This window comes from Bos indicus, chromosome 5, assembly GCF_029378745.1.
Source record: "Bos indicus isolate NIAB-ARS_2022 breed Sahiwal x Tharparkar chromosome 5, NIAB-ARS_B.indTharparkar_mat_pri_1.0, whole genome shotgun sequence".
NCBI classification, from domain to species: Eukaryota; Metazoa; Chordata; class Mammalia; order Artiodactyla; family Bovidae; genus Bos; species Bos indicus.
The window spans coordinates 66,466,907-66,484,996 of record NC_091764.1 but is presented as its reverse complement, the minus strand read 5'-3'; the positions used below and the strand labels follow the sequence as shown (position 1 = coordinate 66,484,996).

Here is an 18,090-nt window from a genome sequence, read left to right as displayed (position 1 = left end):
TGGTGGGCTAGAGTCTGAGGGGTCCCACAGAGTCAAACAGTCGGTGACTAGTCAATGAGTGACTAAGCATGCACGCACGCATAGGACACTACTGTTAAGCCTGGAAATATCTTTAGGATCAACTTGTGGAAAGACCTGTATGGCATTTTGAAGACTCCAAATTTAATTGAGAAGAGAGGTGAAAGGGTGAAAGAGTCCTCAGAAGTGGGCTTCAAGAAGATTGATTTGGCTGAGGAGCACAAGACAGAAACAAAACAAGAACACAAAATCACAAAAACAAAACAAGAACACAAAATCAAGGAGACAACCGCCTAACAGGGTATTGCAGGAATCCAAGCAAGAAGAGATCATGCAATGTAAACTGAGGTGAAAACATGTGGAAGGAAAAGCAGGGGGCAGAGGCAAGAGAAAACTCAGAGAACAAATATAAAAAGTGAGTTAAATAAATGGAGTGAGACAGTCACATAGTTTCAGTTTGCTAATGTAATATTTGTAGCACTTATAAGAATAAAGAAGTCAGAAGGCTGACTAGGTTTCAAAAAGGAAATGTGATTTTGGTTTTGAAAACTCATTTATGCTAAAATGCCAGCAGTACAGACAAAGAGAGAAGTCCAGCAGATTGTTGGAATTAAAGGTCTGGAATCCAGGAGGCAAGAGAGTCCTGGAGGGAAGCTCTATAGAGGTAAGGAGTGGTCACTGAGGTCACAGCAGTGGATAACACTACTGAGAGAGAGAAGAAGAGGTGGGGGAAGGGGAGGAGAGAAAGACAGCCGAGGGAAAGACTCTTTGAGAATGTTTTTCTTTTTCTTTTCCTCAGCTGAGGAGGAGTCACTTAGAAAACCTGAGAAAGACTATTCTTTGTTGCAGGAGGAGAACTACTGCTATTACAATGTACAGGAGTCATTTCAAGAAGAGGATGTCAACAGGGTCATTTTAAACCCTGGAGTGGGTAAAGGTGAAGGTGAGATTTGACAGAAGAAAAAGCTGGTTTGGGACTTACCTGGTGGTCCAGTGGCTAAGACTCTACACTCCCAAAGCAGGGAGCCTGGGTTCAATCCCTGGTCAGGGAACTAGATCCCACATGCCACAAACTAAAACATTCCGCATACTACAATAAACATCATAGATTCTGCATGTCGCAGCTAAGATCTAGCACAGCCAGATAAATAATTTTTTTTTGAAAGAAAAAGTTTGTTAGAGGAATTGATTCGAAAGTGAAGTCAGTATGGCAGCAATTATTAAGACAGATTCAAATGATGTCATTTGGGCAGAAGTCAGTTTGAAAGGATGTATGGTTAGGGGGATTGAGAAAGAGGAGCCAACCAGTGGAGACTATCAGTTCAACAACTCTAATGAGGAAGGAAACAAGAGGACTGTGGTGCCAGTTTCCAGGTTAAGAGGTATATGTGTTGATTTTACATGCTGGGAGGGAGTGAGGGTCCTTTTTAAAAATGAGGAAAGGAGCTTTTGGAAAGCATGAGGCTACCCAAGACAGGATAAATTAATTACCCAAGAGAGGAGACCATTGGGTGATCATGAGCCCAGGGGTTGCCTTCCACTTAGCAAGGAGGGCAAAGGTTTTGTCAGCTGAAGGAAAGAAGGAAAGTAGATAAAAACAGAGACAAGAGAACAAATCTTCAAGGAGGAGAGGAATGGTGAGTGAGGAAGATGAATCTTCTCAATGAAGTGGTTGAGAGTCAGCTGGGAGGGTGGGAGTGAGGGTTTGAGAATCACAGAGAAGCATTATGCAACCCCTCGGGTGGGGGTCGGGGGCTGCAATGGGAGGAAAATATAAAGGAACGAAATGACTGCTAAGTGGCAAAGATTTTTTTTCTCTCTGGGTTCCTGTGGGCCCTCACTTTCAGGCCTGAAACTGCTCCCTACCAGACTTCAAAGCCACTTGCAGGGTTGGCACTTGTAGCTTGGTAATTCCAAGCATTCAGACCATGCCACCCGACACTGCAGTGAAAGGCTTTTCCAGGTCCCTCATGAAAGAAAAGAGACGCCAAGGAGCAAGGCAAAGAAGTATCACTAAAAAAAAAAAATAGGACTGGACCCCGGCCATCTTTCTACCTCTCTCTCCGTTAACATGTCGAACCAGAGAAATGCCTGACCTCGCTTCTTGGGAAGAGTGAGGTATGTGTATCAAAATACATAAATCCTAAAAAGCCTATTGTGAAGGGCAGAGCCCTCATTATTTGTATTTTGATCACTTTTAAATATTTTTAAAGTGAGCGCTTCCAGGGGCAAGGTAAATAGTCCCATTTTGTGGGGCGCTTGATTAAATTCCAAACATATCATTTTGTGGGGTGTGCCTGCAGATTCTGATACCTTTGAGCAGGTTTGCCAAGAAAGAGCAAATGTGAGAGGAGCCCATGGAAACAAGGAAACTATTCTCCCAGTGGCAGGTTGCAGGGCTGTGCAAGGGAGAGCCATCCGACTTTTGTCTCCCCACTGAAGGGGAGATTAGAATGGAATAAATTAGCAATGTGGGCCTGAGTTGTTACTACATAACAATAACACTCTGTGCTCCATTCAAGGGATGCCAAGCCCTTTGACAAGACTCTTGCTTTCTCTTTGGACTTCACCCCGGGGGTGGGGAAGGGCACTGGCTAAGCGCATCCCAGGTCCAGAGAGAAGTGTGCCTCCCCACCCACTTACCACAGTCTCACTCTCTGCTCCTTCCCTACCAACTTCTTGCCTTCCTTTCCTTTCTGACCACCTCCACCCATCCTTCATCATGAAGAAACCTGCCCAGAAGGAAATCAAACTACTGAGCATCCACTTATAGTAGCAACCAAGGCATTCATTTACTGGACCATTATGTGATCATCACAAAACCTGAATAGACAAGGGATAGTCAAGTGATGGTCACATATATTTAATGATTGATTTGGCATTGATCCTTGGCTTGGGAATATCCCTTGGAGAAGGGAATGGCTATCCAGTCCAGTATTCCTGCCTGATGAATTCCATGGAATGAGGAGCCTGGAGGGCTACAATCCACGGGTTTGCAAAAGAGACAGACATGATGGAGCAACTAACACTTTCACTACTTTTACTTTTTTGGCACAGCTACCAACCAAACAGAATGATATGGAAGCTGCACTGGAGCCCAGGATGAGAGGCACTCACCATGCTAGGCATTACCTCCTAGTTGCTGGAGTGTGGAACTTTCATCAACTGGAACAGAATTATTTCAATGTTTAGACAACAAGGACTGTTGAATCTTGGTCCTGAGCTATCACCATATCACAGATAAAAATGGGTCCACAGAGGTTTTAAATACTTTACCCCCAAACCACAAATTGATTATAGGCTTGGGACCCAGTGACTCAACTGGAGGGTCTTTTCCACCCACCTTGCTGGCCCTCTGCCCTCTTTCCTTTGTCATTTTGTGTGTGTGTGTGTGTGTGTGTGTATATATATATGTATATATATATATATATATATATATATATTTCACATATATGATACGTGAAAGTTGTTCAGTCATGTCCGACTCTGTGGCTCCATGGATCATACAGTCCATAAAATGCTCCAGGCCAGAATACTGGAGTGGGTAGTCGTTCCCTTCTATAGGGGATCTTCTCAACCCAGGGCTAGAACCCAGGGATCAAACCCAGGGATTGAACCCAGGTCTCCCACATTTACCAGCTTCAGTTCAGTCAGTTCAGTTCAGTCACTCAGTCGTGTCCGACTCTTTGCGACCCCATGAATCACAGCACACCAGGCCTCCCTGTCCATCACCAACTCCCGGAGTTCACTCAGACTCACGTCCATCGAGTCAGTGATGCCATCCAGCCATCTCATCCTCTGTCATCCCCTTCTCCTCCTGCCCCAATCCCTCCCAGCATCAGAGTCTTTTCCAATGAGTCAACTCTTTGCATGAGGCGGCCAAAGTACTGGAGTTTCAGCTTTAGCATCATTCCTTCCAAAGAAATCCCAGGGCTGATCTCCACCAGCTTAGAGATGAAAATATGCAGTGTTCTGGAGAGGACATGCAAGGGCACCAGAAGACTCTCTCCCAGAGAACTTCTCAAGTTGCATTTATTAATCTCTGCTGTTCCCATGAAAAGTCTTCTCAGTAGTGGCAAAATGGGAGGGGAGGGAGTGAAGGAGTGAAGAAACAACTGACTGAAAAGAAAGCTTCTATTTCCTCTTTTCCCCACAAAGAGGCAAGGACCTTGTTTTATATTGTTCCTCATGGTACCCCCTGGGGGTTAACACATGGTTGACACCCAATGCAATTTGGTTGAATGAATGAATAATAATTTCTCCCGTTTCTACAACACTTTATATTCTTGAAAAGAGCCTTTACACCTGCTCTCATTGGACCCTCAAGGAGTTCAGCAGGATTACAGGGCAAACATTGTTATTTCCATTTACAGATGAAGAAGCTAAGATGCAGAGGGCTAAGATGGTTTGCCTGCATCACAAACCAACCATATTGGGCCCTGCCAGCTTCCTGGTCTGGGGCTCCTTCTCCCACAGGGCAGTGTCTCTAAGTATGAATAAAAGTTAGCATAACTGGAAACAAAACAACTTACAATTTGCAACCTACCGCATACTTAGGGTGACACTGAAGGAGTAGCAGCACACAGGAGACCTGGTCTCCCTCTCCCTCTTTCTTTCCCCACGCTCACCTCCATTCACCAGATCACCAGCTCCAGGGAAGTCCCTCATTATTCCTGTACCTCAGCCATACCACCTGCATGTAGCGCTAGCTTTATATCTTTTCATTTTTAAGTGAATTCTCCCCTTAAGTAAATAATTTAAGTAAAATTACTTAAGGGAATGATTTTTGTAGCCTATATTAATTGGCTCAGGACTCCCTTTCTTACAAAGTTCAAGTATGACATTTAATAGACGGAAAAGAATAACACGACTCTAAATAATAACATTAGTCTATCTAACTATGGACAATTCCTACTCATGAACTCCCTCTCTAGGGCCTCCAAAAGGCAAGGGGCAGTGGCCATGGCTTTTCCCTCTTTTTACCTATTACCAGTTCCTGCAGTGTGGTTTCTGGACCAGCAGTATCAGTAGAATCGGAACCTCCTATGAATGATAAAATCTTTAGTCCTAAACCTACTAGAGTCAGAGTCTCTAGAGTGAGGGGTCCAGTGATCTATTTTAAAAGGCCTCCAGGTGATCCTGGTGCACATAAAAGGGTGATGGCTACTAATCCATTATATCCTATTATTTTCCTGCCTGAGCCAGGAACACCTTGTGTTCCCAATGGGTGCTCTGGGACTCTCTGCCCACTCAGTTCTTTAATTCTTCTTCCCTCCACATGAAAACCTACGATATAGTCTTATTAATGACATTATTAACTTACCTCCTTGGAGTAAGGGGTGGACTAGATAATCTTCTGAGATTTTTTTTCAAGTCAAGAAGCTCTGATTCTTCGGGGGAGTCACAGCTAAGCAGATGGCCTTAAAGAAGAGGAGTATGAAGTTAGCTATGTGTTTATCATGCATTGTGTGCTAAGTTGCTTGGGTCTGTCTGACCCTTTACGACCCTCTGGAGTTTAGCCTGCCAGGCTCCTCTGTCCATGGGATTTTCCTGGCAAGAGTACTGGAGTGTGTTGCCATGCCCTCCTCCAGGGGAATCTTTCTGACCCAGGGATTGAACTCATGTCTCTGCGTCTCCTCATTGGCAGGCAGGTTCTTTACCACTACTGCCACCTGGGAAGCCCTGGGTTTATCATATGTGGCCTTTACTATGGCGAGGTACTTTCCTTCTATACATACTTTGTTAAGGGTTTTTATCATAAATGGGTATGGAATCTTGTCAAATACTTTTCTGCATCTACTGAGATGATCGTATGGATTTTATTATTTTTTTGGTTAATGTGGTATATCACATTGATTGATCTGCAGATGTTGAACCATCCTTACAGCATTATTTACAATAACCAAGATATGGGCCCATCAACAGAGGAATGGATAAAGAATATATGGTGTATACATATATTACAAAGGAATCCTACTCAGACATCGTAAAAGATGAAATCTGACCATTGCAACAATATGGATGAACTTTGAGGGTATTATGATAAATAATAGATATTATTATTTGTCTTTCTATTATTATATTTGTCTTTCTCAGCTAGGGAAAGACAAATATCATGATTTCACTTATATGTAGAATATAAAAAACAAGCAAACAAAAAATAAATGAACAAACCAAATGAAAGCAAACATGTAGACAGAGAACAGAAAACAGTACTAGTTACCAGAGGGGGAGTGACCAGAGAGAGGGCAAAATGAGTAAAGAGACTAATTGCATGGTGATGGATGGAAACTAAATTTTTAGTGGTAAGCATGCTATAGTGTCGGAGAAGGCAATGGCACCCCACTCCAGTACTCTTGCCTGGAAAATCCCTTGGATGGAGGAGCCTGGTAGGCTGAAGTCCATGGGGTCACTAAGAGTCGGACATGACTGAGCGACTTCACTTTGACTTTTCACTTTCATGCATTGGAGAAGGAAATGGCAACCCACTCCAGTGTTCTTGCCTAGAGAATCCCAGGGACGGGGGAGCCTGGTGGGCTGCCGTCTATGGGGTCGCACAGAGTCAGACTGAAGCTCCTTAGCAGCAGCAGCATGCTGTAGTGTACACAGAAATAAAAATATTGGGTTGTTCATTCAGGGTTTTCCATAATACCTTATAGAAAAATCTGAATGAACTTTTAGGTCAACCCAATAGAACAGTGCACAACAAGAAACTTATATAATGTTTTGAACCAGTGTTATCTCAATAAAAATTAAATTATAAAAAAAGAAGACAGAAGAGAACTTCTGCCTGGTAAGCTTCCTTTGCTACAGGCTCCAAGGCTGGAGTAAAGTGAGGACATAGGCCAGTTGCCAGCTCTTAGTTACAGCCCCAGGAGATCTTTGATGTTCTCCCCTTGCAGTCTGGGGTCCCTGTTTTAAAGAATTTATCAGAATGACCTAGACTTAGCAAACTTGCTCTATGTACCTTGGACAAAATATCCGCTGAGTCAATTCTGTGAGGAGCCTTGGATTGTCAGCCTAAAAGCCTGTTTATAGTTGACTGCCTCTGGCAAACTGCTATCAGATGCAAAAAAAAAAAAAAGTGTCATAGGTTTGGCATATACTAAATTATCCTCAGCATTTGCATTAGGTAGGTGGTCAAGCAACAGCAGGTAGCAAATACAAGAGGAAGAATCTAGTCCCTGCCCCACTTCTCCTTTACCACCCCCTCCCTTCTTTCCCAGATTCCCACCATGAAAAGACAACCTAAAGGACTCAAAAGAAGGATGACTTCTCCACACCTGGATATTCTCACACAGTTAAGAAAGAAAGAACCCAATCTCTGTTCAGTTCCTGGGTTCTGATATGCTTTTCCTTTCTAAGCTTCTACAACCTACTGCTCATGACTTCATTTTGCCAACCACAAAATGTAGCTAACTGCTAACCTTCGGCTTTACTTTCCTCCCTCTTCTAGGTTCTTTGAGTTATGAAAGCACAATGAGTGAATGGAGAGACGGTCGAGTAGGATAAGATAAGAATGTTAACAATCTCCATTGAAGACAACAGGCAAAGGTCCTGGAATTGGAGTCATGAGACTTGGGTCTCCAGCCAGGGCTTTGTCACTGGTGAGCTGAGAGGCTGAGGCAGGTTACTGCCCCACTGGGTGTCACTGCAAAACAAGGGGCTTGAGCAAAACAAATCTCTGGGCTGTTTTCCAACTGTTTGATACTGTGAATAGAAAGACAGAACATAATTATGTCTTATTTGGGAGCTGCATTGCCCTTGTCTGAAAACTCAAGTTTGGGGACAGCAAGTAGACTTCACTTTGTTTACCAATCTGTTCTAGCTGTGTTGATTGCCTGAAATGTGGGAAAGGGTAGCGTAAATGACTACAAGATCTTCCATGCGAGGGCAGGCAGTTACATCCCTAGTGCCTCATTTGTCTCTTTTCCTGCTCTTTCACAGCTAATAATCCTTCTGTGAAACTTTTAATTGCATCTAGGCTGCCTAAAATACAAGTACCATCAGATCATAAAGTCCCATGCCCAGTACAAAGCCTGTTACCTGACAAGTACTCAGTAGCATTTTTTGAATGAATGAATATGGGTCTGTATACTAAGGGCCTGTCTAGAGCGATAGCACAACCAAAGGAGAGGACCGCAATAGCACTGGACTCATATAGAGAGAACAGTCCTATTTCACGTGTTGTCTAAGGGTACTTGCTAACACTGGTTTTTATTTTCTCTGAGACTGAATGTCAGCTCTTAACTTGATAGAGGAGAGTACAGCAATGATGGGAAGAGGAATTTCCCTGGGATTCAGTGAACACTTCATTTGGATATTGCTTCTTTCTTGAATGCTTTCACTGAGAGTTTGAATAGGAGGCCATCAGCTTGAGAAAAGATTTAAAATGGATCCTAGCTGCTCCTTATTGCTCAGATTTTCCAACCACAGGTGAAGTTTCCCTGTGTCTTGAAGACCTCATTCTGCTCCCCTGTACTCTTCGTTTGTGTTGGAGGGGGCACATTATTATAGTTGGGTATTAAGCTTTTCGGAAGGCTGAGAGAGAAGGAGGCTTTCTTGGTAAGCCTGGCTCTGTGGCTTGGCAGTCACACAAGAAAATGACTTTATCCCCAAACCAGATGTTCAAGTTGTTTTAATAATATCTTATGAGCCCTCCTCTAAATAAAACAAAAACTCACTCTATCAGAATGTTCCCTGGGATTAGGAGGTTGATCCTTGCTATCTGGTTTTACCCACCAGAGGGTAGCACCAAGACAAATTTGTAATAAATCCCTGACAAAATTCAAATTTGGTTCAGGATGATTTACTCAGAATTCTGTGTGAAAGTATCAGTACCTGAGAACATCAAAATAAGTCCCTAAATGCCTCATAAAATTTCTAGGTAGACACAGGTCTCTATTTATTACCAGAAATAATGTTAGGACATTGAATAAATCCCCATGAACTGGGACCGGTTCACATTTTTCTTGCACAATCAGTTTACCTGGAATCTTAAAATGAGGTTTTCCAGTGTACAGGAAGTTGGCTTCCATGATTGTTATAGTTTTTCTTTAACTCAACCATTCTAAGACTTTTTGTAGGAATCACTGACTTGTCCAGACTTTTCAAATTTGCATTTAATTGTCCTGCTATCTCTTCAAGAAAATTAGAGATACCAAGGGAACATTTCATGCAAAGATGGGCTCGATAAAAGACAGAAATGGTATGGACCTAACGGAAGCAGAAGATATTAAGAAGAGATGGCAAGAATACACAGAAGAACTGTACAAAAAAGAGCTTCATGACCAAGATAATCACAATGGTGTGATCACTCACCTAGAGCCAGACATCCTGGAATGTGAAGTCAAGTGGGCCTTAGAAAGTATCACTACCAACAAAGCTAGTGGAGATGATGGAATTCCAGTTGAGCTATTTCAAATCCTGAAAGATGATGCTGTGAAAGTGCTGCACTCAATATGCCAGCAAATTTGGAAAACTCAGCAGTGGTCACAGGACTGGAAAAGGTCAGTTTTCATTCCAATCCTAAAGAAAGACAATGCCAAAGAATGCTCAAACTACCACACAATTGCACTCATCTCACACGCTAGTAAAGTAATGCTCAAAATTCTCCAAGCCAGGCTTCAGCAATAAGTGAATTGTGAATTTCCAGATGTTCAAGCTGGTTTTAGAAAAAGCAGAGGAAGCAGAGATCAAATTGCCAACATCTGCTGGATCATGGAAAAAGCAAGAGAGTTCCAGAAAAAACATCTATTTCTGCTTTATTGACTATGCCAAAGCCTTTGACTGTGTGGATCACAATAAACTGTGGAAAATTCTAAAAGAGATGGGAATACCAGACCACCTGACCTGCCTCTTGAGAAACCTATATGCAGGTCAGGAAGAAACAGTTAGAACTGGACATGGAACAACAGATTGGTTCCAAATAGGAAAAGGAGTATGCCAAGGCTGTATATTGTCACCCTGCTTATTTAACTTATATGCAGAGTACATCATGAGAAAAGCTGGGCTGGAAGAAGCACAAGCTGGAATCAAGATTGCTGGGAGAAATATCAATAACTTCAGAGATGCAGATAACACCACCCTTATGGCAGAAAGTAAAGAGGAACTAAAAAGCCTCTTGATGAAAGTGAAAGAGGAGAGTCAAAAAGTTGGCTTAAAGCTCAACATTCAGAAAACAAAGATCATGGCATCTGGTCCCATCACTTCATGGCAAACAGATGGGGAAACAGTGGAAACAGTGGCTGACTTTATTTTTTTGGTCAAAATCACTGCAAAATCACTGCAGATGATGATTTCAGCCATGAAATTAAAAGACACTTACTCCTTGGACGGAAAGTTATGACAAACCTAAACAGCATATTCAAAAGCAGAGGCATTATTTTGCCAACAAAGGTCCATCTAGTCAAGGCTATAGTTTTTTCATTGGTCATGTATGGATGTGAGAATTGGACTGTGTAGAAAGCTGAGTGCCAAAGAATTGATGCTTTTTAACTGTGGTGTTGGAGAAGACTCTTGAGAGTCCCTTGGCCTGCAAGGAGATCCAACTAGTCCATTCTAAAGGAGGTCAGTCCTGAGTGTTCATTGGAAGGCATGATGCTAATAACCTGAAACTCCAATACTTTGGCTACCTCATGCGAAGAGTTGACTCATTGGAAAAGACCCTGATGCTGGGAGGGATCGGGGGCAGGAGAAGGGGACGACAGAGGATGAGATGGCTGGATGGCATCACCAACTTGATGGACATGAGTTTGGGTAAATTCTGGGAGTTGGTGATGGGACAGGGAGGCCTGGCGTGCTGAGATTCATGGGGTTGCAAAGAGTCGGACACGACTGAGTGACTGAACTGAACTTAACTGTCCTGCAATCATCAGTGGTGGCTTCTGACTCAGGGGCACAACCCAGAGAGTCAAAGGATGACCCACTTGATCCTTTGGTAGGATTATGGGTTTTCTTTGATTCTCAGGGACCTCTATGTTTACTTGTATATTTTCACATAGCATTCTGTGCCTATCTCCCACAGAAATATCCTAATTTTGTAATTAGACAATTCTGATTAATGTCCAGACCTCCTGTAGTAGCCCTTTATGGACAGGAATCATGTATATCTTATCACTTCAACCCCTAGAAAGACTCTGTCTCAATAAACACCTATTGAAAAATGAATAAATGATTGGATAAAATAATGAATGAAAAAATACAGCTAGAAATCAGCATTCTTTTTAGTAAGGTTCTTGAGAAGTTGTAAGTAAACTGCAGTTTTTTCTTAATTAATTACACAAATATTTGTTGAGCAATAGGCTCTAGGCACTGACAGATACGTTTCTGTCTTTAAGGAACTCACAGACTCTAGGGGGAAACAGACGAGAAATTAGACCATCACAGTTGATGCCACATGAAAAATAAGAGCAAAGGGTTTTGTGAAAATACAAAAGCAACATCTGGCTAAGTCTGGAAGAGATCAAAGATGACTTTTGAGATGGGGTGATGCCAAGTATTTAGAGTAGGTGAGGGAAAGTCAATTCAAGAAATGTCTTTAACAACAGATCTTCAACACAAGAGGTGATGTGTTTGGATTCCTCCTTGTGCAAAAACTCCCCGTAGGGTCAACAGCCAAATAGGGGACACAGTTTGCAGGGAAGTTGAGAGCAGAATCTCTGGAGGCAGACTGTCCTGGCAGGAATCCTGCTTCTACCCAACCCCTAGGCTGTGTGACCTTGAATAAGTGGCTTAAACTCTTTGTGTCTCAGTCTCTTCATTTTAGAATAATAGTATTATCAGCCTCATGGGATTGCATGAGGAATAAATGAAATGAAATATGCAAAGCTCTTAGAATAAATCTTGACACATGGAAAGACCAAATACCAGTTGTTATTATCATTGTCATCGCAGTTGAGTACTTCCCAGATGTGGCACATGCTGAGGGCATGGTTTGGCTCTCTCTTTGAAAGAGAGAAAAATGAATCAGGGAAGGATCACACTAAATAAAAAAAAAAAAGTGCATCGACCATGTCTAAATAATGACCACTGATTTTCACCCACCCGCCAATACTCCATGGGATAGTTCTGACATCACGGATTGACTGGAGAACAAAATAGAAAATCTATGCATCTAAACATATCATTTTCAAACCTGCCTCCTCAGTGCCTGGAACAGAGTGGAGAATTAAATCATCATCATCATATTTATAAATATGTGAAGACCCATCTACCTTTCCAAATTAAACACTGTTTGTCAAATCCACTAATCAAGTTATTTATTGAGCAACTTCTACAGCAGGAGACATGCATGATTCTTGCATTCTTGATTCTTGTCTGAAGAACTCAGAATCTCATGAGGCAGACAGATGTGTGAACAGAACATGAGAGTATAATAAATGTGGTGGGGACCAGAGGGATGGGACTTCCCAGGTGGTGCTAGTGGTGAAGAGCACCCCTGCTGATGCAGGAGACACAAGAGACACGAGTTAGAGACCTGGGTCAGGAAAATCCCCTGGAGAAGGGCATGGCAACCCACTCCAGTATTCTTGCCTGGAGTATCCAATAGATAGAGGACACTGGTGGGCTACAGTCCATGGAGTTGCAAAGAGTCAGACATGACTGAGCAACTAACACTTTCACTTTCAAATATGGTGGGTACCAGAGGGATGGGGCTTCCCGGGTGGTGCTAATGGTAAAGAAGATGATGCAAGAGACACAAGAGATGTGGGTTCAAGCCCTGGGTCAGGAAGATCCCCTGGAGAAGGACATGGCAACCCACTCCAGTATTCTTGCCTGGAGAATCCCATGGACAGAGGAGCCTGGTGGGCTACAGTCCATGGGGTAGCAAAGAGCTGGACATGACTGAAGCAACTTAGCACACACCAGAGGGATGTCTGCATGAAGGGCCACTGGAGCACAAAGGAGGGGGCAATATGCCCACCTAGGAGTCAGGAAATCTCCAAGGAAGATAAGTAGGAATATGATGAGCAAAATGGGGAAGGCAAGGTCTCCCGAATTCACTGTGCTGTACTCACTAGGCAAGGAAAGCACCTTGCCACAAGGGTGCTCAATAAATAGACATAGTATCACTGAATGGGTGAATAAAGAGGCTAGCTCTTCCTACTGCCCATCCTTCTCTATCCCCTCCTCCCAGAGACATCTTCCCACATGCTCTTTTCAACCCCACGGGGAACCTCCATTACATTACTCATCCCTTTCACTGCCTGGTCTTCTGCAAACCTCTCAAAAGCCTCCTCTATTATTGCTCAACAAACACAGGTGTCCTGGGTGAAGCATAGAGCGTTTAAATCATGAGGAAAGCCAGACACAGTGAGCATCTCCCACTAATTTTTCACTGGAGAAATGTGAAGTGCTGAATCAGGGGAGGACAGAGTGTGCTGTGTGGTCATTGTAATAGCCATGCCATGTCCCACCTGGCCTTTTCCCTTCACCCTCCCTTCACAGAAGAGTGTCAGGTCTGCTGAGTTTCACATCTACACCCAGAAACACAAAACGCACGCCCCCGTGCCAAGAAGGCTCCTTACCTTACCCCCATGCCAAGAAGGCCCCCGTGGCTCCTTACAACCTCATCAGAAAGAAAGGAGACCCTGAAGGAATCTAGGAAAATGGGACCTCCAAACCATCCCACAGCTGCAAGCAATGTAATGCTTTACTTAGGGCCAGACACTGCATCCTGGCCAATCCATCCTTTCACTCTGCATCAGCGCCATCCCCTCCCCATCCTTTCTGCACCCAGATTTCATTCTCCGTGCTAGACAGCCAACAGTTTAAAAGGTCTTCCAAAAAAAATCACATTTCCTTCTCTTTTCATCCCCAGAGCAGGGTGTATCCAAACCACGTGGCAACTTCACTCCTCATAAATCAATTGTTTAATTGACAGAAGAGGGGATTTGTTTAGAGGCTCTCAAAACTCAAAATTTCATATGACCTATCTTCCCCAAATGCCCAGAATACCTTGATAGTCTATTGTTTTCACAGGGACTTTGCAGCTTCCAAGGTCTGGAGAAGGGTCAAATGCCTGAACTCCAATTTTCTCCCCATTTCTCTGGTCTGAGAAGACAAGAGTATCATCTGGGATTTGTGGCCAAGCGTAATCTGTGTGGCCTCTTTGCATGAGGAGGAGATGGAATGTTTGGATGAACAGGTTTTTTTTTTTTCTTATCCATAGATTGCCCACAATGCTATGCAGAGAAGTGTCCAAGTTTTGGAGTAAAACAAAACAAAACACACAAAAAACTTTCAAATATTTGAGGAAGCATTTTAGAAAGCACTGGGGGAAGAGAAAGTGGTAAGATTATAGAGGAAAAGAAATGGAGAAAGGAAGAGAACTGAAGCAGAAGGAACAGAGGAAGACAGGAAAACAATGAGAAGAGGCCTATGTCCAGAAACATCTATCTTTGAGCAGATCTTTCATTTAAATAAAATGCTAAGTTCAGAGAGGAGCTAGTGAAAACTCATGCACTGATTTCTATAGAGTCTTTTATAATATCATGGACTGATGAGGCATCTAAGAAGTGAGCTATAAGTGAAAGTAAAGTGAAGTCACTCAGTCATGTCCAACTCTTTGTGACCCCATGGACTGTAGCCTACGAGGCTCCTCTGGCCATGGGATTTTCCAGGCAAAAGTACTGGAGTGGGTTGCCATTTCCTTCTCCAGGGGATCTTCCCAACCCAGGGATCAAACCCAGGTCTCCTGCATTGCAGGTAGACGCTTTACCATCTGAGCCATCAGGAAAGCCCAGAGAGAGAGCTATGCTATTTTGTAATTAGAAAATGTGTGTTGTTTAAGTAAGTTGATAAAGCCTATGATCTCAGGCACATTCTCACTAGGCTGGCCTCAGCTGTATATCCTGTCTAGCTCAAGTTCAACCACATCTCACCACCTCCTCTGTAATCACTATGGTGCTCATCACCATAATCTTCCTCCTGGAGAACTGCAATTGCATCAGAAAGGACTGGAAAGTCCAGGGTCCCCAGTCCTGAACACACTAGAATCACCTGGGTATCTTTTAAATCTACAAAAGCCTGGACCCCACCCCAGATCTGATACATGGTTAAATGAGCATCTCTGGAGGATGGCCTTGGGCATTTTTCAAAATGCCTTGTTTTTCAAAAAGCCTTCCAGATGATTTTTCTTTGTTTTTTTAAATCATTTTGTGTATTTCTTTTGGCTGTGCCAGGTCTTTGTTGCTGCATAGGCTTTTCTCTAGTAGAGTGGCATAATGGCTACTCTCTAGTCATGGTGCTTGGGCTTCTCATTGCGGTGGCTTCCCTTGCTGCTCCATGGGCTCTAGGACATAAGGGCTTCAGTGGTGGTGGCCCAAGGGCTCAGTAGTTGTGGTTCCCCAGCTCTAGAGCACAGGCTGAATAATAGCTGTCGAGCATGGGTCCAATTGCCCCTAGGTATGTGGGATCTTCCTGGACCAGGGATCAAACCTGTGTTTCCTGCACTGACAGGCAGTTTCTTTACTGCTAAGCCACCAGGAAAGCCCCAGATGATTCCAATGAGCCTGCCAGGGCTGAGAATCACTACTGTAGGCCACACTCTGGGACACCACTTATTCATGTATTCAAAAGATAATCCTGAGTGCCTACAGGGTATCAGGAACTGCATCCATGCAAAGTCTATCCAGTACTCACCAGGAAAGTTCAGGCCTAGATTCTCCAAGGGTACCATGGTGTAGTGATTGGGGTCCACAGCCAAGTCAGTAGGATGTCATGGGGCTTCATCTGGTCTCTGTCACTGAATTACATTAGGATGGTGCAACAAAAATCAAACAGCACACCCATGGTATTTTTATTGGGCTTTTCTTTCCCAAATGCACCTCGCCCATCTTTGCAACATAACAGTATAATAATTTGGGGGCAGGTGTCATCTTCCTGGTTTCATTGAGGACTTTGCTCCAGCAGTGCTGGCCTTTCAGTCCCTTGGCTGTGTACCCCAGGGCCTTTGAACTTGCTCTCCCCCTGCTTGGGAATCCTCTCTCACTTAGTCCACAGTCCAATCTAGAGAAACCTTATCTGACCACTCAGATACCCTTCCAGTTACTCTCTATTGTATCACCTTGTCTTATATTCTGTGGGCTTCCCTGGTGGCTAATACAGTAAAGAGTCTGCCTGCAGTGCAGGAGACCTGGGTTTGATCCCTGGGGTGAGAAGATCCCCCGGAGAAGGAAATGGCAACCCACTCTAGAATCCTTGTCTGGAAAATTCCACAGATGAAGGAGCCTGGCAGGCTACAGTCCATGGGGTTGCAAAGAGTCAGACACGACTGAGTGACTTCGCTTTTCTATATTCTGTACAGCACATATCACCATCTGAAACTGTGTGATTTGTTTGTTGATATATTGTCTCCTCCCCTCTCCAGTTGGATGTGAAAGAGCTTAGGACACTGCCATCCTCACTGCTAAATACCCAATACATGATTCAGTTTCTATTTTAAGGCTATTCCTCCTATTAATACAGAGAATGGACTGCAGACAGGCAATATGGAAGCAGGGATATGAGCTGTTGGAATAGTATGGCCCACAGTAATGGCAGAAAGTGACAAGGAACTGAAGAGCCTCTTTACAAAGGTGAAAAAGGAGAGTGAAAAAGCTGGCTTAAAACTCAACATTCAGAAAACAAAGATCATGACATCCGGTCCCATCACTTCATGGCATATAGATGGGGAAAAAGTGGAAACAGTGACAGATTTTATTTTCTTGGGCTCCAAAATCACTGCAGATGGTGACTGCAACCACAAAATTAAAAGACACCTGCTCCTTGGAAGAAAAGCTATGACAAACCTAGACAGTGTATTAAAAAGCAGAGACATCACTTTGCCGACAAAAGTCTGTGTAGTCAAAACTATGGTTTTTCCAGTAGTCATGTACAGATTTGGGAGTTGGACCATAAAGAAGGCTGAGTGCCAAATAATTGATGCTTTCAAACTGTGGTGTTGGAGAAGACTCTTGAGAGTTCCTTGGACAGCAAGGAGATCAAACCAGTCAATCCTAAAGGAAGTCAGTCCTGAATATTCATTGGAAGGACTGATGCTAAAGCTGAAGTTCCAATACTTTGGCCAACTGATGTGAAAAGACCATGATGCTGGGAAGAACTGAGGGCAAGAGGAGAAGGGGGCAACAGAGGATAAGATGGCTGGATGGCATCAGTGACTCGATAGACATGAGTCAGTGTGAGTAGGAAATGAGCAAATTCAGGGAGACAGTGAAGAACAGGGAAGACTGATGCGCTGCAGTTCATAGGGTCTCAAAGAATCAGACATGACTCAGTGACTGAACAACAGCAGTGATGGTGGTGGAGACAAAAAGAAGACAGCATATTTCAGAGATACTCAGAGATGGAACCAAAGCCTTGATCACAGGTTGGAGTAAAGGACGAAAAAGAGATTACAGGTTGATTCTGAGAAGACTGCTGACAGGGAGCTGGGTGGATGGTTGCTCTGTATCTGAGATGTACATGACTGGCGGGCCTCAACTGACTTATACACACCTCTTCTGTTTCTCTGAATTACACCTACACCCCTTTAAATAGTGTCTTGTGCAACAGGTACCCACTGGCGTCCTACAGTCCCTTCAGATGGTTTTAAAATTAACTTTTTTCTCACGTACATTTACATGGTTCAAAAACCTAAATGATGTCTTATAGAATAAGGCATACATTGAGAGGTCTAGCTCCTACCCTGTCTCTAACTACAGTTATCCACTCATCTCATCATTTTTAGATATCCGATTATATCAGCTTTTCTGTGCAACAAACTTATTGGCTTAAAGCAACAATTTAGCTTGTGATTCTGTTGTGAACTAAACAGTTTTTTGGGGGCTTGGTGACCTTGGTGGACCTGAGTACCCTCCGTGCTTCTGGGGTCATGGTGGAAAGTGGTGATCTAGGCTAGTGTGGTCATACTGTATTCGCTTAGGTGAATTGCAACTACATGTCTTAGAATTCCCTTCCCTGTATAATTCTTTTTTTTTTTTATTTTATTTTTTTTTCTAATTTTATTTTATTTTTAAACTTTACATAATTGTATTAGTTTTGCCAAATATCAAAATGAATCCGCCACAG

General features: G+C 43.2%; 1 long non-coding RNA gene across 1 annotated transcript in view; it reads right to left on the bottom strand.

Annotated features, from left to right (window-relative positions):
- Positions 1–18,090, bottom strand: part of LOC109559450 (uncharacterized) — a 93,791-nt gene that overhangs the window by 41,095 nt on the left and 34,606 nt on the right. The window contains exon 3 of the long non-coding RNA XR_002180775.2: positions 5,342–5,438. This is a non-coding gene — a long non-coding RNA (uncharacterized lncRNA). The remainder of the gene's footprint in view (positions 1–5,341; positions 5,439–18,090) is intronic.